Source organism: Chinchilla lanigera, unplaced genomic scaffold (assembly GCF_000276665.1).
Source record: "Chinchilla lanigera isolate Chin_1 unplaced genomic scaffold, ChiLan1.0 scaffold00036, whole genome shotgun sequence".
NCBI classification, from domain to species: domain Eukaryota; kingdom Metazoa; phylum Chordata; class Mammalia; order Rodentia; family Chinchillidae; genus Chinchilla; species Chinchilla lanigera.
In genome coordinates, this window is record NW_004955437.1 from 13481192 (window position 1) to 13503585 (window position 22394).

The following is a 22394-nucleotide window of genomic DNA, read 5'->3' on the forward strand; positions in this document are numbered from 1 at the left end:
TATGTATTCACAGTCAGAAATCACAGAAAATCCCTGCAGTCTTAGGGATCCAGGCCCCTTTCCTGGAAGTCTCAATGTGCTAAAGGTGAAACATTTCTGATCATATTCCACTACACCTCACCCTCTGAACACTTGACAGCTCCCAGCTACTCTAGGCCTTTTCCCTAGCTTTATGAGTTTGCCAGGGAGTTCCCTTCTGGCCACAATGACAGTGATGAAACTGCTAATAATGACCCCTAAATTAAAAGACCTTTAGCTGTACCATCCTAAGTACTTTATGTGAATTAATTCATTTAATATCACCACAACCTAGAAGGTAGGCACTGTACTAATTTATTGAGGAGGAGGAGGAAACAGAGAGATTAAGAAACCAACCTGAGGTCACACAGCCAGGATATAAACCCAGACAGCCTGCCAACCCCTTGGCACTCGCTGGTCCTTTCTGCTCCCTGCCTCGAGGAGCTGGATGGTTTTGGCTCCAGGAGAGACTCCAACAGTAGCAGCAAGTGCTCAGTAAGCCCCCTCTGCTGGAATCATTCATTCATCCTACACAAAGGCTCCCAGCATACGCCAGCACCGAGATCTCAGCGGTAAAGGGGCCTCCTGCTTGCCTCCCTGTGCCCAGGGCACATTGGGTCCTCTTCCTGGTCCTCAGTCTTGGACTCCGCAGGGCTGGTCGGGTAGAGGTGGGTCACCTTGCAAGTACACCAACTGCAGTAGCAGGTGGGAGGCCGAGGAGTCCTGGCTCAGAATCTGGCTCACGAGGGCTACACTGGGCGCTGGGCAGCCATGGGCAGCACTGGGACCCAGGCCCACAGCCCCAGAGCCTTGGGAACCTCCAGCCTCAACCCCAAACTCCTATAGACCTTGCCCAAGCCATTTTGCCCTCCCTTGAGGATTGGCCACTGAGTGACCTCCTCTGCCCACTGCCTCCAGGAAGGCAAAGGACCCCTCTCTAGGGGGCTACAGCATACCACCTGCAGGGCAGGGGAGAGGGAGGCAGGATCCCCAGGAATGTCTGCTGGGTCACATGACAGAGCCACAATGGCCTACAGGCCAGGGGCCAGCCACATGCTGCCCAGGTAGCTCCCCGTGTCCTCTGACCTCACGGGCCTGCCTTCTGACCTGGTGTCACCCTCTGGCCCTCCACCGTGTCCCTATGCCGGTTCCGAGACACCGTAAGCACCTCCGTGTTCCATCTTCATTATTTATGTATACTTATTTAAATCACCTCACACCAATCACTGTCTTTTTACGTAGCCGCATCTTCAGCAACGGTATCTGTGAAATCATGGGTTTGATGGAATAATTGCATGTTTTTTCTAATCCACATGAAAATAAATACAGAATGCTAAAATGTGAAATTCAGACCCCAGCACATGTCATGGCAGCCCACAGTGTGCAGACAGCCTCCGACGAGGGCTGCACAGGGATGTGGTAGGGTCACACGGGCTCAGACCAGCCCCCTTTAGACTGGAGTGGGAGTCCCCACTTGCAAAGGGGTTTCAGCCAGGCTTGGTGGAGGTGCTAGACCTCTCTGGACCTCAGTTCTCCACGAGAACGGAAATAATGTACAAGCTGGAAGTTCCACCCAGCTCCACCAATCAGACAGCAGTCCCCAAACTCTAGGGGAACCTGCTGCTCCTGGTGTCCCCTGGGCCTCAGACAGGCCTTCTGACCGTGAGTGATTCCCTGACCCCTTCCCCTTCCACCCGGTCAGGGCCCTCGGGTGGCATCTGGTGCCGAGAGGAGACAGGGCCATCCTGTGTGACAGCTATAAAATTAGATAATCAGCTAATCACCAGCAAATTAGCATCCCATCTTTACATAGAACAAATATAGTATTTACGTAAAAGTTGTTAGGAGTTTCTCTCTTTTTAATTAGCAGAAATAAATGCAAAATGAATGGTAATTAGGCAGCTGATGGATTCAGTAGTACAATTATGCCTGCAGCAGCGCCCCGGTCCTTAAACACTGCGCTCCCAGGAATCAGAGGAGCCTGTTTATGTAATGTATTTATAAAACAAAGTTAACGGGAACAGAGGGGCAAGGACGGGGTTGCTGTAGAGGGGTCCTGGTTGTGGGCAGGGCCCTGAGCGGGGAAAGCTGCAGGGATCAGGGATAGGGAGGCTGCTCCGTGTTGAGCTGTGCATCTATTTCGGGCCCGGCATGTGTCTCCGGGGGCTGGGAACGGGCCTCCCTGGCAGGAAGTAGGTTGGATGGGAGTGAGGGGCTGGGGGCAGCTGTCTGTCTCTCTCTCTGGCCTGGCAACCCCACTCTCAGGACTTTGCTGGCCCTAGACAGTCACTAAGCCCTCCTGTAAGTCCCACCCCAAAGCGCAGAGAGAAAAGTAATATTTTTCCTTGGCTCCTGAAACTCAAGGGAAACTAGATCCAGGAATCATACACTAAGCACAGGAGGCATACATTCTGGATCAGCGGAGCAGCCAGTGCCATGGGAGCAGACAAAGAGATGTGAGTTGGGTTTTGAAGAATGGGTAGGAGTTTTTGGAGAAGGCAGGAAGTAGCAAAAGCACCTGCATGTAAAAAGACAGGGAGGTGGAACACAGCCCGGTGTGACTTACAACTGTGCCTGGAGTGCAGGCTGGACAGATACCCAGGGTCTTAGGTGCCAAGCTAAGAATCGGGCTTGATCCCAGAAGACACAGAACGGTCTGAATGGAGGCTGTGGGGCAGTCCCTGCCCAACCACTGTCTGCTTAGTTCCCCTCCCCCACCCAAGCTGAGAGAGCGCCAGGTGGACAGGCCATTAGAGGCAGCTGGCCAGCCATCGGAGCAGCGGGGCGGGAGGCTAACCTGATTACAGGCCGGGAGGTCTGTCTGTGGGGAGGGGGAGGCAGGACCCAAAAGCCTGGGAAGAGGGTACGCCAGGCCACACTTGGGTTCCCTGAGGGAGGCACCTGTCTTTCTTAGCAGAGTCCCCTGCCCTGTCCCCCTCGCTGGATGGCTGGAGGCCTCACCAAGCTTGGGGGAGGGGAGCCAGTGATCCCCTGGGGCCGTGTCCCCTCCCGGAGTGCACTGCTTTTTTGTGCAGTGACCTTGAAGAGCCACTCCTACCTCGGGGCCACAGCGAAGGCTCCAAAACAAAGGCCTGTGCTGGCCTGGGGGAGGGGCGCTATGGGCAGCACGGGAACCCAGGCAGGGCAGGCGCACTCCAGTTTGCCACAGTCCTCGCCACTCCTTCCTGCCCCGCTGCCTACCCCCCAACCCAACTCACAGGCTCGGGGGCAGCTGAGCTGAGACCTGGGAAGGACCAGCCACTGGGTCCTGACAGAAGATGGGCTGGGACTTGGCTCCGGGAGGCACAGGCCGGCAGTCACTTTGTGCCCTTGAAGAGGAAAGCTGGCTGGCTGTGACACTTCTCTGTACCTCTCTCTAAGCTGGGAATGACACCCGTCCACGGGGCCACGGGGTCACTGAATAGCTCAGAGAAGCCCATACATGCAGCAGCCAATGAGGGTCCCAGCCCTCAGAGGTTTGCTGGTCAGAACTCTGCTGGTTCTAAAGGATTTCCCAAAGGGACAATGTCACACTCCCCAGCCGGGACAGCTCTCCAACCTTGGGTACCTCCAGGGTTTAAAACAGCAGGGCTCCAATGCCTTTTGCCCCGCAACGCAGCTCAGCAGGTGTAGGATCAGTACCTGGGCTGCTGGGTGTCACTTGGAGGCACCCCGGTTCCCTGAAGGAAGACAAGATCACACTGCACATTTCTCAGCTCTTTTAAGTCTCGCTCCTGCCTTGGGCCAAAATCGATCAAAACCTCTGCTGCGACTTTACTGCTCGTGCACAGGGGACCAACCCCGACCCTCACAATGAAGCCTCAACCGCCACCCACACGCCCTCAGGTCCCCCCCCATCTCCTAACTCCTGCCCCAGCCACACGTGGGGTGAAGCAGGCTTGGGGTGGGGTGGCGCCCGGGACAGGTTGAGGGGGTGCAGCTGGCTTCAGGGCTATGAGAAATCAATGGATCTGTGCTGCGAACACATCATTCAGACAGGAAAAACTCTGCAATGAAATTGATTTGTTTAAGTATAAGAACACAACTTAACAGAAAACCGTGGAGGCAGAGAAAGGCCCGAAGCAAACAAAACCCGCAACAAGGCAGCTCACGATGGATGCATAGGAACCAGACCCGAACCCCTTCCCTACCAGGGCCACCACCTGGGTGGGGGACCACATCACCTGGCACAAAGCAGGCCCAGAGACGCCCTCAGCAGCCTGGGTGGTCGCTGCTGTGTTGCTTGGGAGGTGACTTTGTCTCAGCTGTGGTCCAGGCACCTGCAGTAGTGGGGACAGCCCCGAAGGCACTGGGTGCAGATGGGGGGTAAGATAGTGACAAGAGGCCAGGAGGGCTGAGCGTGCTGGGGTCCCAGAAACCGAGGGAGGGGGGTGCCAGGGCAGGATGACGGTCAGGGGCAGGGATAGAGGGGTGCCTGAAGGGCAAGGAAGGGCCCATTTAGAAGACAGCCCTCATCTCATGGCCGTGGTACATGCCTGCCCTCACAATGATGATGACCCGTGAGAGTTGACTTGACCGATCCTTTCTATATTCTAAGACCCTGCAGATGCTTAATAGTCATGTCGTTGAATCCTACCACCCCGTGAAGAGGGCCGTCGTTTCCCTCATTTCACACGATGCTGCTGAGGCTCAGAGAGGTTCAAGTGACTGCCCAAGGTCACACAGCAGTTCAAGGAGACATCTAAGAAGGGCATGGGCTGGGCAGTCTTGGGGGTCCTGGACACCTGGGTGAGGCTAAGCACAAACTACACAGAGCGGGGCCTGCATGTGGGTGCCCCCAACCCCACAGGGTCTCAGAGCAAGGGCACAAGTTGGCTGCCCTACGTAGCTCACGGGAGACCCTAACAACACATCCTGGTGGCAGTGGGAAGCAGGCAGGGCAGCAGAGGGCGGGGAGGGTAATTCACATGCAGGGCACAGCAAGGCCCCATGGCACGCAGGGGTGGGCTGGGGACGGGGACCTACATCCAGAGGCAGGGAAGAGATCAAAGCCGCACAGGGTGTGAGGGCGACAGAGGGATTCTGACTGCTCCCCAGCCCTCGTGGGGCTTGGACATCCAGCCGGCTGGAATATGGGCAGGAGCTACCACAGCACAACCAGCCCAGGACCTGGTGAACAGCGGCCCCTCCCTCAGCGGCCCTGATGGTAGGGTGCTGTGGGCCATGGACCACTGTCCCTCTGCTCTGTGTCCCCACTGACCTTTCTCCTTTGTCAGCTGTGTCCCCCATCAGTGCACCAGAAGGTGTCAGAGCAATCGCTCCCCACTGCGCCGCCAGCCAGGGGTGGGGGTGGGGCTCCCTCCACCCTGCTTCCAAGGAAGCAGTTCCCAGAGTTCTCGAGGGCTGAGAGCCAGCTGCCAGAGCCCTCATACAAACAGGGAGACTGAGGCCAGGTGGAGGGCAGCCCAGCAGTTTGCAGCCAACTGCAGGGCAGTGCTGGCCACAGAGAGCCCACAGGGCTGACCCAGACCTGACCAGCTGGAGGAAGGAGGGAGCAGAGGAGACTGGAGGGGGAGACGGAGCCAGGCCTAGAGGAGGGGGAAGGACGATAGGGCAGGCGAGGGGCCCACAAGGGGTAGGAAGAAGCAGAGTCCAGATCACTGCAGCAAGTCCATGAGCCAAGGAGGGGATCCTGCAGCCTTGGGACCAAGGCCAGGGTGTCCAGACGGGGCACACGCATGGTCACCATCGTGGTCTACCTGGCAGAGCGAAGTTTCCAGCATTTGCAGCTCTCTGTGCTAAAACCAGCCCGTTCTGATTTCTGATTTCCCTCCTACCACTTTCATACCGTGTGTGGCCTCTGTGCCTCAGTTTCCTCCTGTGGAACATGGAGCTTGTGTATGGTGCAGGGAGGACTGAATTTGATGACGTCCACAAAGTGCACAGCATGTGACACGGATCACTCGGCATGTGGCAGGTGGCCGCTGTCATCGCCACAGCTGTGTGACGATTTTCCCTCCTCCAAGGACCGGCTAGCATGTACCACACTTGCTGGTACCAGGCCCTTTCCTAAGGGCAGGACACCTGTTGCTAACTTAGCCCTCATGATACTTCCAGCATAGGAACCATCACTGTCCCATTTCCAGGTGGAGAGACTGAGGGAGGCAGGGGCTATAGCTCATGCCCAGCCTCAACAGCTGGCAGGTCCTGAGCCCAGAAACCACCTCTGTTTACACTGGGCACACTCCAAAGCCAGCCAGCCACTGGAGGAAGGCCAGCGTCCAGAGACTTCAGGTCACACTGACCCAAGGCAAAAACTGGCCAAACTCAGGCTGGCAGGCATGGTGGGGACTGTAGGGGTCCCAAGAAATAGACAAGGGTGAGACTTTGGGGAAACTGAGTCAGAGTCACTAATCCTTAGCCAGAGTCTTCCAGACCTTCCTCTTTCTATCCAAATGCATGGATCTACTTGATTAGAAAGCCCCAACGTGGCGAACATCTAACTTCAGTCATTCTTGCCACACTCCATGGTTGGGTGGTGATGCCCAAGCCAGCGAGGACAAGTCAGAGGTCAGAAAGGGGCAAAGGTGGCACAGTGTCCTGCTCTAGGTCTGGGTTCCTCTCGGTAGCTGGTGGCACAGGACGAACCAGGCCAGGGTTTGTGCTACTCACGGCTGGCTTAGCCGCAATGCAGTATGGGAGAAGCCCCAGATCCCAGGAGCCCAGGGTAGGGAGGGGCGGCTGGCAGCTCAGGGAAGGGGTCTGAGTGCCTGGGGGAGGGAGGCCATCCTGGGCACAAACCGGCCCAAGGAGGAGGAAGAGAGAGGCGAGGTGGAGCCATGGCTCCATTGCACAGACCCCTGGGGAAGGGAGACCTGGCAGGTTCCTCTTCAGACAGCCACCCCTGCCCCAGCCCCTAGGAAGCCCCAGCTCTAGCAACAACAGGCACGGCAAGCAGTTATCTTCGGCACCCAGGAAAAAGGTCGTCAAGGCTGGCAGGCAGGCGCTGGCTGGGCAGGGTCCCTGGGAAGTCGGACTTGGTTATTTTTAGTATCTTGATTCTAGAGGGAGAGGCCCTCCTCCCCACCAGGTAAATGTCAGCGCCACCGCAGATCAGCCAATTAAAGCAGCTGGAATCCCAGAGGGAAGACAGTGCCAGGGCCCCCGCTTCCTGCTCACCCCGCAGCTCCAGCCAGTGGCCTCTTCCCCGGCACACCTGTGTGGTAGCCCTGGACAAGAAGCTCTAGTTTGGTGCCACAGGAGCCTGACCAGGTCCCTGGATCCCGGGCTTCAATCTTGGCTTGTCTGTGTGACCCTAGCCGCGTGTCACACTTTCTCTGACTCTAGTGTGTCCCACTGGGGTAGGGTCCCCCTCGGCCCCTCTCACATCAGGAGAGTGTCATGGATCTGGGATCATGAAGAAGCTCCAAGTTCAGGGAGATCTGCTACCTCTGGCTTTGAGGGGGCTGCCATAGGAGCTCAGAAACAAATTCTGTGCTTCCTGAGCAGGACCCTGGGCAGCCTAGGCTAACTGCTGGCGGAACCTGCACCCCAGGCGCACAGAGTTCAGGAGACAGTGGCCGTGCTCTGCTATAGGGGAGGAGTGTAAGGAGGCTATCTCCGGTCACCGCAGGCTCAGCAAACACTTGGGATAGGTCCAGGAGGGCACTGGGCAGTCTGCAGGCCTGGCAGTGACATGGAGGCTGAACAGAGCACCGTGCCTGTATCTGGGTCTGCACTGCAGCTGTGGAAGGCCACCCCCACCATCCCATCACTCACAGGAAGGCCAGGTCCCTGGCCCAAGGTGGGTCTGTTTGTACAAGGGGCCTAAGTCTATCCTGCCAGGCAGCTTATGCTGGTGGGGACCCCAGCCTAGCCAGGGGTGTCAGGGCAACCCTTGCCAGCCAGCCAGAGAAGGCCTCAATCTTAGACACTAGTACTGGCTCACATCTGCCCAAAGGCAGACCTTCCCACCAAAGTGCTGCCCTGCTATGGCTCCCAGGTGCCTGCAGCTCAGAGATGTGAGGGAAACTGAGGCAGGGAAGTGGGGCAGTGATCTGCTCAGGGACATCTGGCATAGTAGAAACAAGGTAGAAACTTCCTTTCTTCTGGTATCATCTGGCCTCCAGGGGGCATCTCCAACCTCCTTTCCTCCACGGCCTGTCTACACAGCCAGCTGCCCTGCCCTCAGCCCAGCTGGTACCTTGGCTTAAGGGCTGAGGTTCAGCTCACTGTTGAGCTCATTCTTCAAGGGCCAGCTGCACCTCCCCTCCTCTAGGAAGGCCTTCTTGAGTCCTCGGCCCCTCAGAGGCCTGAGGCTCTTGCCCTACCTAGTAGGGATGCCATCTGTGGCCACCTGGGCGCTTGGCCAAGTGCGCTGAAGAGGGACACACACGGTCCTTGATTTCCTGAGTTAATTTTCCTTCCTGTTACCTCTCAGGCCTGGACCTGATATGCAATGTCAGCCCCTGACCACTGGGCTTGCAATGTGAGGGGTAACTACAGTGATCCTCATGTCTCAGCCTCCCAAATGCTAGGATTACAGGCTTGCACCACCACCCTCAGCTGTCTGGGTAAAGGCAGGGAGGAGACAGAATGCAAATGAGGCCCCACAGGGAACTATGGCTGTGTGAGCAGTCCACAGATTCCTCCTTGCAGCCCACCTGGCATCTGCTCTCCTGGAGACCCAGGGAGTGGGCAAGGTGGTCTTCTACCCCAATTGGTGGCTCACAGACCAGAGAAAAGTAGCTTAGGAGCTTGAGAAGTACAGAGTGAACCAACCTCAGCAGGAGAAACTGCAGGCTCTGACACCCACGGCACTCTCTGCAGCTCCCAGGCCGGCGCGAGCGGTCACATGCAATCAGGGGATGCCTCCTGTACCTGCCATGATGACGCTGTGTGTCCCTACACTAGTCTCCGGGCCTCTCTGATCCTACCTTGCTGCTAAGCAAACTGCTAGGCTAACATCCCCATGTGTGAGGGGGGCATGTCAGGCATGTGAGCTGATGGTTGCAAAAGATGGCGATACCCGGCTCCCCACTCCTGGTACAGAACCCAGAGCTGGGCCGGCAGGACTGCTGATGAGGGTCCGGTGGTGCCTTAGAGTCTGGCCACCCGAGCAGAGGGGCCTACCGCACCTTGCCCAGCTTGCAGCCTGAGGTGAGGCCTCCCAGCATCCATACAGCTTCCCCACATCCTACTCTGCAGAATCCAGGCCAACTCCATGCTCAGCCTTGAGGCCCTCAGGAGCTGAGTGCAGAGACCCCAGGAACGCATCTGCCTCGCCATGCTGCGTACCTGGCTGCCATCCCCCAGGGCTCTGTGACCTCAGCCCAGCGGGGCTGAGCTCTCCCTACTCCTCCACCAGCATAGCTTTGGGGCCCCTGTGCCAACACAGAGTCCCACGCCAGCTGACAGGCAAAGGGGTCACCAGCGCCACCCCAGGGCCTATGCTAGGCAGTCTGATGTCACAGGGAAAACTCACAACAGACAGAACTGGGCCCACGTCCACACCACGAACACCTCTGTGACCCTGGCTAGGTGTCCTAACCTCTCTGTTCTGAGCTTCCACACCTGTACAATAGGATAATCCCAGCGCCACTGAGTTGTCTTTGAGGAAAATACTTTGTGACGACCTGACCTGTGCCACCTGCTGGCTTTACAGACTAACAAAGAGCAGTTCAGAGAGGCACAGCAACTTACTTAAGGTCACATAGCAGGTCCTGGTGACGCAAAAGGCCAGTGCCAGGCCTGCCCAGATGATCAGCCCTGGGCAGGAATGAGAAGCAGGCCTCGGACTATTTCCAGCCCAGCGCTGGGGTGGGGGTGACAGGGCGGGCAGGGGGCGGGCTGTGCATTCTCAGCTGGCCTGCAGACTGACAGGCTCGCCACATGCATGTGCCTGGAATCCCAGTCCTGCGCGCCCACGGCTGGGCGGGGCTGGGCGCTGGGTACTGGCCTGAGCACCCGGGTCTTTGCGACCAGCCCCTCACCACCCCACAACCCGGAAGCACTCCCTGACAGCTGCCGGGTTAGGGGCAGGCTGCAGTGCAGACCCTGCCCTCAGCGCTGTCCCAGAGCTAAGCAGTGGCTGGGTCATGTCCTAGGCACCCCAGATGCACCCCAACCCAGCCCTGCTCCCTTATGTCTCTTCCTAAGACTACAACCATCCCTCTCCCCAGGACCTCTGCCCAGGTCCCCACGGCCTGGGGCCAGCCCTGGGGTGTACCTCCACCTGTGGCCACCAGCAGTCCTGACTTTGCAAAGAGGTTAAATCACAATCTGAAGCCACAAAGAAAGGAGGGGCAGCACTGGAAACACCCCAAAGCCCAGGCACAGCCTGCACCCTTAATCATGGCCGTGTCTTCTCCTTTGTCCATCTAGTGTCTGAGTTTTTTTTTTTTTCTTTTTTTGAGATAAGGTTTCTATGTAGCACAGGCTGACCCTGAACTCACTCTACAGCAGCAGCTGGCCTCACACTTGTGGTGATCCTCCTGCCTCGGCCTCCTGAGTGCTGGAATTACAGGCCTATATCACCATGCCTGGTCTGAAAGCCTTTCATAAAGAACAGCTTATCTCATCCAGATGTAATGCCCTCTCCTCTGTGCCCAGTAGGCTGCCAGCCCTCCAACTCCCATCGGGCCTGGCGGACTTGGAAAAGAACAAAGCACCAGGCCACTGAGGTACACAGGCAGGGGGCCGGCAGGCAGACAGGGAGAGATGGCAGGGCTGGGACATGACCGAAGCCTCTGTCCCCACCTGTGTCCAATATGTCTGGGCTACTAGACCAGGACTGAGCCTCAACAACCTCAGGGGCTTTTCTGGGGACCCCTCCCACCTGAAGGCCCTCACGGGAAAGAGGGAGGGAAACAAATCTCGGGGTGCAGCGTGGTTCAGCAGCAACATTTCTGGCCCTGCCACATCCTAGCTATGCCCAAGCCCACACCACGAACACCTCTGTGACCCTGGCTAGGTGTCCAGCCTCTCTGTGCCTCAGCCTCCTATCTGTGAGGTGGGTATCTAGTCACCTGATCTCAAGGGAGGTCACCAAGTTAAAGAGCATAAATGCAGGCAGCTCTGAGCCACACTTCCAAGGAGGTGGCCTGGGGAACCTCCCCTAAGTCACATGCCTCAGTTTCCCACCTGAAACGGTTCATGAAGATCTGGAGCTTGTAGGCAACACAACAGCCTAAAGAGCCAGGTGTCCCAAAGGTGTGTGTTACAGAGCCCAAAGGAGTCGGCCAGGGTGGGGCAGGAGGCAGGGGGCAGGATGACAGACCCCCCGCCTTGGGGAGGCAGGCCCCAGGCCTGGACGGAATCTCCAGAGGACTCAGCGCAGGGATGGTACCTCTGACACCCACAGCAGCCCCCACAGCACCCTTCCACCCATGACCTGTTTTTCATCAGAACGGCTCCAGGGTGCCAGAAATGTCCCAGGAAGCTCCCCGGGGCCTACAGAGGAAGAAGCCAGGGCCAAGCGGGGGGAGGGGGCATGCACAGCTGGTCACATGACCACTCTCAGAATCACCCACAGAAATACGGCTTGGATGGGCCCAGAGCTGCTGGGGCCCTGGGGGCTGCTGGAAGCTGCAGGCAACAAGTCTCAACCTGAATGTATGTGTCTGCATGCACACATGTCCTGCACGAGTGACATCTGTGCATATATGTACGCAATGGCATGCATTTTCATGTCTGTGGACACATGACCATTCATGTATGTGTCCATAAATCTGTGTATCCTTACTGTGTGTGGCATGGCTATGTCTGGTAGAGGCCGCAAAGTATGTAGGTAAGGATGTACATGTATGTCTAGACATTTTTTGGTTTGGTTTTTTGAGACAAGTCTTGCTATGTATGCCAGGCTGGCCTTGAACTTCCTATGTAGCCCAGGCTGGCCTCAAATTTGTAGTGATCATTCTGCCTCAAGCTCCTGAATGCTAGGATTACAGGTGTGGGCCACCACACCCAGCTATATATCTAGACTTTAAATGACAGCATCAGGCCAATGTGTCAAAACAGTGCCACCCAACCCTTCTTCCCCGTGCAAATCTCAGCCCTCTCAGACATTTTGGGCCATGATCTGTTCCACTTCCTCCAAGAATCCCTCCTGGACCCCAGACCCCCCACTCAGATTCCAACACCAGCCCCACCCCACATGGTGGCAGCTCTCCTCCCGACATGTCCCGGCACCAGCCAGCTGCACATCCATCAGGGTCCCTTTCTGTCTCTTGGGCCTCTCAGCCTGGCTCCTGTTAAGTTCTGCGGCTTTCCCTGGGACTGGCGAACAGCCCACCAGTGCCCCTGCTTCCAGGGGCCTTTCCTGAGAGTCACAGGATCTTGTTCAAGCCCACCTTCAAGAACACTGCCTGACTTAGAACCCTCGATGGCTCCTTCCTATCCCTGGGGTCCAATGTCCAGCCTGGCATCTGTGGCCCATCACAATCCCTTGCCAGTTCCTCCACCTGCCAGGCTTCTCCACATGCCCACTGCTCCCGCACTGTTGCTCATTTTGGGGTCACCCTCCCGGAGTTCTCCTCTCTAGAGGAGCCATCCACTTCTTCACAGGGCTGCAGCATCTGTGTTTCTCCACGGAGCACAGTGCTGGACAGGTCCGTCTCCCCTGCCTTGTGGACCTGGTACAGGGCCCAGCATACACCAAGTGCTTAAACACACTCGGGAAACCGAACAAAGGGGCAAAGCTGGACAGAGCCTCATCCAGCAACATACCCATTCTCTACTGCGGAGCCCGGGTACCACCTCTGAGGAAGCCGAGAGCCAGGCCTGGCAGACGCCACACGAGTCGTGTACCCAGACCAACCAGCAGCCCCTACGCCCTTGGGAAAGATCCCTCCTTTACCTTACACTCAGACCAGACGCTCACGATCACCCCAATCCCATCCTCCAGGAGGAGCTGTGGAGGGGGGAAGGCGAGGCCAGAGCAGGGTGTCCAGGGCACAGGCTGGCGCACAGGGGCACCCAGACCTGAACTCTAGCCCCTGGCCTGGCCTGGCCTGCTGCGTGAGCTCAGGGCAGGCCCCTCCCTACACAGAGCCTCAGTTTTGTCACCTATGCTGTGGTAATAAATACAGCTACTATGTCCTTGAGTGATTAGGAAGATGAGGTGATAACTATGCAGTACTTAGCACAGGACTCAGAAAACAGTGAACGCCCATAATGTTAGAGGACCTCAGTCTGTTCTGTTGTGTTCTGTTCTGTTTTGGGACAGAGTCTCACTATGTAGTTTAGGCTGGCCTTGAACTCACTATGTAGCCCAGACAATGCTCCTGCCTTGGCCTCCTGAGTGCTGAGATTACAGGTGTGCACTACCATACCTGGCTGGTGTCATACTGTCATTATTATTACTAACATTACTCCTACGTACTAGATGAGAAAGCCAAGGTCCTCAAAAGCAGATGGACCAGGTTCCCCCAAACTATACTGGGAGTTGTACAGAATGAAACAAATGCATCCAAGTTCCAGGCCAGAGCCCAAGCCCTACAATGTCCTACCTGGAAGGCCCAGGAAGAAGTGGGCCCTCTGCACCTGCTGGCAGCCCACCCAGCGGCAGGCACACAGAGCAGGACAAACCCTGTCCCCTTACCTGTTGAGATTCTGGGGGCCAACCAGGCCTCAGGCTGCTGAGCCGTCCAGAAAGGGAGGCAATGGGGAAGGAGGAAGCAGCCCCAGCCCTGGTATATCCGAGCACAGTTGCTGCAGGCCCTGGGGGAGAGAGGAGAGGAGATCATGAGTTCCAGCTCTGACCTGAGGGCAGCTCCTCCCCTCCACTGACCTCCAGGGGCTACCAGCCCGGGGTCCCTCTGGCCATCTGGACAATCGAGCTGGCCCACCCAAGGGGAACCTAGGTGCTGCCCTCCTGCCTCCTAAATCTCCCCTTCAGGCCCTGGGACTAGCCTGAGTAACCACCGAAGCCCCGTTGGACAGCAGCAGACGGCACTACACCCACCCCGGTGCCCCAGTGGCCCTGCTTCCTGACTCCAGCCTTGCAAGGACTGGGTCTCTGGCCATGGCTGTCTGATGCCACCTTTTTGTTTCCAAGACCCCTTGGCCCCAGCTCAAATGCCTCCAAATTCCATGAAAGGGGCTGCCACCCCTTACCAAAGCCTCTGTGCCTACTTATCCTCAACACACTTTTTTATTTGCAAGAAAATGGCAAATGGACCTGGGATACTGGGCCAGGACTGAGCCCCGGCAACCCCAGCTTTTAAGTCAGGAAGCCACGGAGGCCTCCAAAGCACTGTGTTCCTCTTGCTGCTAGAGTGCAGACCTCAGGGCTTGGTGAGAGGACAGACACTCTGGTTTCAAAAGTGAGGGCCTAAGGGCTCCCCCCACGGTGCCACAGCAAGCAGGGATCCCCAACATCTGTGTGCAGACACCTGGCTCCCGATGCTGGTGTAAGTACCCCAGCCATGGAAGGTAGCTCTGGGCAGGCGGCCATCACTGGGAGCCTTAGCAGGGTCTTAGCAGCTGCCCAGGGGCAGAGATGCCCCCTATGTCTTCCAAAACCACCAGTGGGACATTTACCGAAACACACTTTGGAAAACACACAGAAGTATCTGCTACACAGTGACCAGTCCCACTTCCCCATGATGCCACTTCTGTAGATGTGCCTGCACTTGTCACTAGCAAACACCCATCCTGGAAGATTCCCAGCAGCACTCTGCATTACAGCCCCAAACTGAAGCCTAGCCAGGGGTGGTGATACACGCTTGCAATCCCAGCACTTGGCAGGCTGAAGCAGGAGGATCTCGGTGAGTTCAAGTCCAGCCTGGGGTCACAAAATAAGTTCAAGGCCTCCCTGAACTGCATAGAAAGACCCTATCTCAAAACAAAACAAAACAAAACAAAACAAAAACCCCCAAAAAACAAAAACTGAGGTCTTCTCATGTGGCCACAGACCACGGAGTGGGTAGGCTAGTGTACCCACACAATGAGTTACCCCACGGCACTGAGAATGAGCAAGGCACAGCTACAACTAGAACACAAATACATCTCACGAGCCCCACACTGATCTTAGAAGCCAGATGCCACACAGAGCAACTTTTGAGATATATCTGCATCAAGGTCAAAGAGAGCTAGAACGAGTCCAGGCCAGCAGCCCACTACACAGGGCCATAGTATCTCCACAGCGCCTCCTACCAACAGGCGGAGTCGGTCTTCTGCCCCTAAATCTGGGAGGGCCTTGAGCGTAGTTTTAGCCAATCAGATGCAGGGTATAGAAATGAGGCCTCAAGGGTCCTGCTGTTCCTGACACTGACACTTAGAATTCGGCCACAGGAGGGAGCCAGTCTACTTTATGGGAGGTAAACTGAGTCCCAGACAACAGCAGCACCACTACCTGGGTAACTGAGGCCATCTTTGACCATCAGGCCCAGCTGACAGTCCTGCTGACCAGAGTCACAGGAGCCTAGGCACACCACTGAATGGTGAGATGTCTAAGTGGTGGCTGTTTTAGGCCACTCACTTTGGGGTGATTTTGGGGCACTGACACACGGTAACAGCAGGCTGTTGGAAGGCGGGACAGGCTTCTCCTCGAGGGGGAGGTCCTTGGAGGCAACACAGGCGCTGCTAGGGGACTGGTTGTTCTACTCCTTGACAGCAAAGTGATGACTCACACCACCATGCTCACTTCCAATTTGTTAAGCTACACGTACAGGACCGCACGGACGTACCATTCCAGCGGGAGTGAAAAACACAAATCCCGAGACCCTCCATCCAAGAGCGGCAGGTCCAGCCCCAGGCTGGCCAGGCACCCCCTCCTCCGGGAAACCTCCCCGACTGCCCCAGCTTGCATGGGCTGGGCCTGCCTGAGAATGCAGTTCAGTCTGGTTCTTCCGATTCTCCAGCCTTCAGAACGTTCCAAGCACCCTACTTCCTCTCCCCCAGGATTGAGACCTGCTGCCTGCATTGACCAGAGCAGTTTCTGGAGATCAGGGACACAGGTTTGGCGACCACAAGGCGAGTCACAAATCAGCACCTGACAGGGCAACACCTCCCAGCAGGCTCCTCTAGTCATCATCGGGGTAATCTGTTTACAGTCTCTGCTGGGTCCCCACTTTCCCTCTCCCATAGTAGGGACTGAGCCCCAATAGGCCAACATAGTTCTGTGACCCAAGGTCTCTTCCTGGCTTTCTCAGGGACCCTGCTGTGCCAGCCAAGGTGCCAGCTAGGAGCAGGCTGATACAGCCAGCCACCTTGCTGCATGCCACCCTGTCACCTGTCCCTGGCCTCTGGCACCCTTTGCTAAGAAAGGAAGCTCCTTGTCCAGCACAGAGACACAAAGCCAGAGTGTGGCCAGGTCCCTACAGAGAGGTGACCATGGGCACACAGGACAGCCGAGGAGGTCACAGCCCAGCTTCAGAAGGAACTCTGGAATGCAGCGCTTGCTGTTTCCTGGTGGGCGAGGGGAGCGCCCACTCCCCAGAGATCTGCAAGCAGAGAAGTGGCTCCATAGGGCTGTGGCCTCTGAGTATCAGGAGGGACTTGGACTCCTGATGAGAATCACCTGGGTGGATGGTGAAGCACACAGTGGCCCTGTCCTCCCTCTACCCTTAGGATGAAGTCTGTGCATCTGGAAGACAGCCCAGAATTTTAAATTGTTAACAAGTCTTCCCAGGTGATCCTCCACATCTGGAAGGCTTGGGGTGGGGGGGCGCCGGGCAGATGACCTTCTAGGTCCCTCTGGGTCCAGAGATTAGTGATTCTGAGTCCCCCCCTCCACCCCACCCAACTCCATCTGGAAGACACTGGCCTCCCTGCATCATTAAAATAAAAATGATTTAAAGGCCGGGGAGGGGGGCAGAGATGTCAGGGGAGGGGCGTTCTCAGCCCACGGTGACAGCAGCCCAGCTCCTTCCTGGCCCTCAGCCCCCCAGAGCCATCCAGAAAAGCTCAGCATTGTGGGAGGGGGTGACAGCTGCTCAGCTGCTGCTCAGGAGGCCTGGAAAGCAATTATCTTGCTCTTAGCAGAGAGGCACTGGCTCTTACCGCCCTTCCCTCCCCTCTCCTCCCTCCTCTCTTTCCTCTCTCTCTCTCTCTTACACACACACACACACACACACACACACACACACACACGCACGATCATGCGCGCCCAGGCCAAGACGCCGTGGCTGGCTGTGCACCCCTCCACCCCCAGCCTTCAGATCTCCCCAGCTCGCTCAGCCTCTGTCCTCAGAGCACATTTCCAACACTTAAATCATTTAGCCCGCTAAACCGGAGACGGCAAAATGGGTGCTATTTCTTAAAAACATACAGAGAGCGTATTAAATTATTGATAGCCATTAAACAGGGGGAAAAAATTAAACAGCTCTCAGCTCTTATCAATCATTCATGCAGTTTCCACTGGGGTGTTTTCTGGGGCCAGCTCCTGCCAGCAAGGAAGGCAAAGGCGTGCGGCTTGGCTGGATGCAGGTGGGGAGGGGACACCCCAGCCCCCACGACGACCCTCATGAGGGGCAGGGGCGGGCGGGAGTTCAGCTCTCCACTACGAACCCCGCCTCCCCTCTTCACCACATCATTAACAAAGGGAGACTCCAAGGCTGCCTTTAGGAACCCCCTTAATTAAATCCACCTGCTTTTATTAGGCACCTACTATACATCAGCCTGCAGGGTGCACAGGTAATGGAGCCTCCAGGTCTCCTCACAGGCAGGAGGAGGGGGCCCCTTGCAGGAAGGCGTGACTGTGCCACAGAGCCATGAAGAGAAGTCCAGCGAGAGGTGGCTCAGGAAAAGGGGGCCTCCTGGGCCGGAGGTGAGCTGCCAGGCAAGACGGCCAAACAAGTGGTTCTTGGGTGAATTCTTGGATGGGGAGCAAAATCTGCCCAGAGAACAAGGCGGGGATGGTACTGCAAAGGGACAGCTTGGGCACAGGCCCAGTGGGCAAACCAGCAGAGCTGGGCAGGGCCCAGGGCCCCTCCTGTCACAGCCCTGCCCATCCTGGACAGCGGCTCCTGGCAAGCAGGGACGGAGACCTGGGTACGGCCAGTGGAGAGCAGAGAGGCCCGTCACCCACAGCCACAGCCACTATAGATCCAGTCCAGGCCAGGGGATGGACACAGGAGTCCAGCACCCTGAGCTGTGCGCAGGCCGGAGGTTAAGGTTCACCCCAGCTGCCTGGGGCAGCAGCACCTCCATCTCCACCTCCTCATGGCAGATCCATTTCCTGGCTCTGACTCAAGACACCTAAGCCAGTGTGACGCAGGCCCCAGAGGCTGCAGGGCCAAGGCTCTGCCGCTCTGGGTGCAGACAAGCCTGGCGGAGCTGCCTCAGGAGCCAGGCTCCCTCCTGCCGCTGAGCTGTGCCAAGGACCCGGGCACCCGGGCTGTGGGAGCCAGCTGACATCTAACACCACCCGCTTCGCCGCTCACGGACGGTCCACAAGCAGAGGCCATCTGAGGTTCTGAGGCCGTGGCTGCAGTGGGAACAAAGAGGCCAGGCAGGCACTGCTGCCTTCTCCCTGCCCCGCGCAGCGCACGGCGGGCTCCAAATTCTTGAACGTCTTTCAGGAGCTTTCGCTCGCCAGGAGCTCGGGCTGGGAGTGGAGCTGGAGAAGGAGAGACCCTGCCAAGTGTGGATTGCACCCTCGCCAGAGAAAGCTGCTGTCACAGGGAAACATTCTGGAGAGAGCGGCTGTTTCCCACTGCCCGGAACGTCACGACGTCACCGGGAGATGTGAAATCTGCAAAGTTGTGAGTGACGCTCCTAGCGGTCCAGCCTCCAGGATCAGGCTGCTCCGTGCTGCTGACTGCCCTGGAGCTGCAGGGGGGTGTCTGAGAGATGAGTGTCACAGGCCAGGGCTCCCAGCGGGGCCCAGCCTCAGCATCCGGCTTCCCCTCCCCGGGCCTCAGTGGCAGATACACAGCGGGCTCCGTAAGGCCATGGCAACCTCCGGGCTGTCTGTCCTCACATTCTGCCAGGGACACGTTGTTCCTGAAGCCACCCCAGCACCTCTGCTCTGCTTGCTCCAGGACTTGGTGTGACATCACTGGCCTGCTTCCCTAACAACTTGTGACTCCCCTGGGTCCCTGCTGCCCCTTGCCTGGGTGGCTGCACGTGATTCCTCTCCAGTCCAGAAGCCACACAGGTGCAGGTCCCTGGCAGAGTTGGGGCCTAAGTGAGCCAGCTGAGCAGCAGAACCAAGATCGGAATAGGCACAGGACTTTGCAACCCAAATCAAACACACCTGTCCCTGTTCCATTACCAGCACTGTCGCCCCACTGTTAAATACCCTGGACTTTCATGCCCCAGTGCCTTTGCATACACTACTGCTTTCTCTGCCAGCCAGGTTCTTCTCTGGGTCAAGTTTCAGGTCACCTTCCTAGGCTATTGCAAACTTTCCACATCGTACTAGACGCTACTGTGGCCACATCTGTTCCAAACTAAATGGGGGACACGGTGAATGCAAATGGGGTTCCCTTCATCAGCACTTGGCAAACAGGGTCAGCAAGAGCCTCTGACTTTGCTGTACTCGAACTATCAGCCCAACACCCAGCCCGCCACCTATGTATATATTTATTTATTTATTTTTTTTTCCAGAGAGGATCTCACTATGTAGTGCAAGTTGGGCTTGAACCCACTTATGTAGTCCAGGTGATCCTCCTGCCTCAGCCTGGTGAGTGTTCTGCGGTCACTGTAAAAGCCATTCCCGGGATAGTGGGTGAGATGCTGTCAACCAGGTGTAAGGGAGCCCGAGGTCTTGGAGGCCCCGCCCAGGGAAGGGGCAGGGTGGGGAATTTCTAGGCAAAAGCCAACAGAAATTGGCCACGAGTGAATCGTTGACTTCTACTCTAGAGCTCTGAGAAGCAGGTGCCAAGGTCTCAAGTTCTGGCCTGTGTGGGCCACTTGACCTCCCTTGGCACAGGCCTAAGGCACCCCCGCCACGCCCTAGCTGGCCATCTGCTTCACCTCACAGCCGCTAGTCACCAAGAGCCGGGCACGGGAGCCAGAGCAGCCCTGATGTCCTATGGGAGAGTGGACGCCCTCCCCAGGAAGGACGCCAAGCTTTGCCCACACATTTGTGTCCTCCTGGAATGCAGGGGCTGGCTGTGGTCTGGCCTGCCTGCCTGTGCCCACCTTGGCACGGGCCTCCTACACCCTTGCCTGGCTCTGAGCTATCCCCTACGTGCCCTGGCCCAGGTGCCAGGACTTCTATCCCTCAGTGCACCCCCTGCCAGGACGGGGACTTCACATTTTTTCTGGACCCCGGGCAGCAGGCGCTCGGGCCAGGAGCTGCACATACCTCCATGTGCAGCTTGCAGAGCACGAGGGGCCTCTGGTGCACACAGCAAGGGCCCGCAGGGACATGAGGGCATGTCCGCCAGGCAGGAGCTGTGCCCAGGAGATGGGTGTGGGAGCGGGGGGCTGCAGCCACCTGCAGGCTGTGTGAGGAACCCTCATGGCCACCATGCTCACGTCGCCAGCCGGTCCACAGCCACCCCATAAATCAGGAAGCTGCTTCCCACACGCATTTAAATCACAGTTCCAGGTAGAAGGGGCCAGCAGCAGGCCCCAGCTCCCATCGGTGTGTGGGCAGGGGGAGAGGGACGACACTGGTATTGGGCGTTCCTGCCACCCAGGGCCACCTCCTACCCCCATGGCCAAGTGGTCCCACAGACCCACCCAGCCCTGCCTGTACAGCCCTTCTTCCCTATTCTGTTTGTTTCATGTACACTCAGCCAGGACAGCCCAGAGACCCCCTAAGCTGAGCACAGCCCTCTGGTGCCGAGGCCCAGGCACCTGGCAGGGAGTGGAGAGTCTACTTCCGGTCCCCAGACCTCCCTTGGAGCCAGGGACCCCGGGAATGCAAATGGGGTTCCCTTCATTAGCACTTGGCAAACAGGGTCAGCAAAAGCCTCTGACTTTGCTATACTCAAACTGCCGGCCCAACACGCAGCCCGCCACCTACGTATGTATTTATTTATTTACTCTTTTTTTCAGAGAGGATCTCACTATGTAGTTCAGGTTGGGCTTGAACTCACTTATGCTGCCCAGTCCTAGCCTTGCTTCACTGCTCTCTGGGCAGATGGAGGCTGAAAAAGGACCTCTCAGAGCTGCTGGTCCCGAGGACTGCACTGCCTGGAGAGAAGACCCTCTGTGGTACAGACTAGCTACAACTGCAAAGAGGACAACCATCAGGAGCTCGTGGTGGAGCAACTGAGGAATCTGTTGGTCTAAAGTGGGCCTGGGAGCAGATCCGCAGTGGGGGTGTGCTAGGGATGGGCTGTGTATAAGATGCAGACAGATGTGCAGAGGTCAGACAGACTAGGAGCTGGCTTCTCAGACAATGAACAGTGGACAGTTCCCAGGAACCCACTGACCTTCCTGCCCAGGGCCTCGGCTACCAGGAGCTGGCGGAGGAGTGTGGGCACCACCCTCTGTCCCGAGAAGCCTTGGGTGCTGCTCCATGCCAGCCCCCGTGATGGATTGAGCCCAAGCCATTCCATGCCCCTCTCCCTGATGCCCTTCCTGCCCCCCAAAGCCTTGCTCTGCCTGGCAGCCTGAGCCTTTCCAACTGCCTCCTCCCCAGTGGGACCAGTGGGCACTGTTTCCTCTCCTGCCACCAGGTGGGGCCTGGGCAGCCCTGACCTCCTGGCCTACTTGAACAGTGGTCTCCCCCCCCCACACACACACACAGAGCTGCCCCAAGAAGGGTGAACAAGGCCCAGAACCCCCGCCTGAGCCAGGCACATGAACCCCAAGATCTCCACAACAACCCAGTGCAGTATTTATACCCATTTCATTGATGAGGAAACTAAGGCACAGAGAGATTAAGAGGAAGCTGTCCAAAAGTCACATGGCCAGGAAGTGGCTGAAAGGCAAATCAGGCCATTTGGCACCAGAGTTCTCACCAACAAGGCCACAAAGCCTCCAAATGAATGAATGAATTAATCAATGAAGTTTAAATACCAGAAAGCACAATGCCTTTGGAGCTATCTTTGTGAATGGGAGTTGAAGTGGCAGGACATGAGTGTCAGTCCCTCGGGCCAGGCCTCCACAGTAACCTGCTGTGTGGTCTCAAGCAAGTCACCTGCAAATGCTAAGCTTCTATTTCTTCCCTGTAAAATGGGGATGGATGGGGCCGCCCCATCCACGAGCCAGACATGAAGGCCATGGCCAAGTGACAGCTCCAAAGTGACAAAAGGGCTCAATGCTCAACGATGGCTGAGCAGATACGGCCGAATGTCCACCTGAGCCTGGCGCCTGCTCTGGAGGGGACCCTGGATAACCACAGGGGAGGATCAGAAAGCAGAACAGTCCTGGGAAATCTCAGCACATCGCCCCCAAAGGGCCCTGTGAGTGAGGCCGAATCTCACGCAAAGCAGGCCAAGACTGCACCCAGCTCTTCCTGCTGTTCCCTCTGTGGTCCAGTCTCTAGGCTGCAGAGTCCCTGCTTGTTT

General features: G+C 57.2%; 1 protein-coding gene across 2 annotated transcripts in view; it reads right to left on the bottom strand.

Annotated features, from left to right (window-relative positions):
• Positions 1 to 22394, bottom strand: part of Zmiz1 (zinc finger, MIZ-type containing 1) — a gene marked incomplete in the record, with an annotated part of 196207 nt that overhangs the window by 143115 nt on the left and 30698 nt on the right. For both annotated transcript variants that reach the window (XM_005389890.2, XM_005389892.2), the window contains 1 exon segment: positions 13580 to 13698.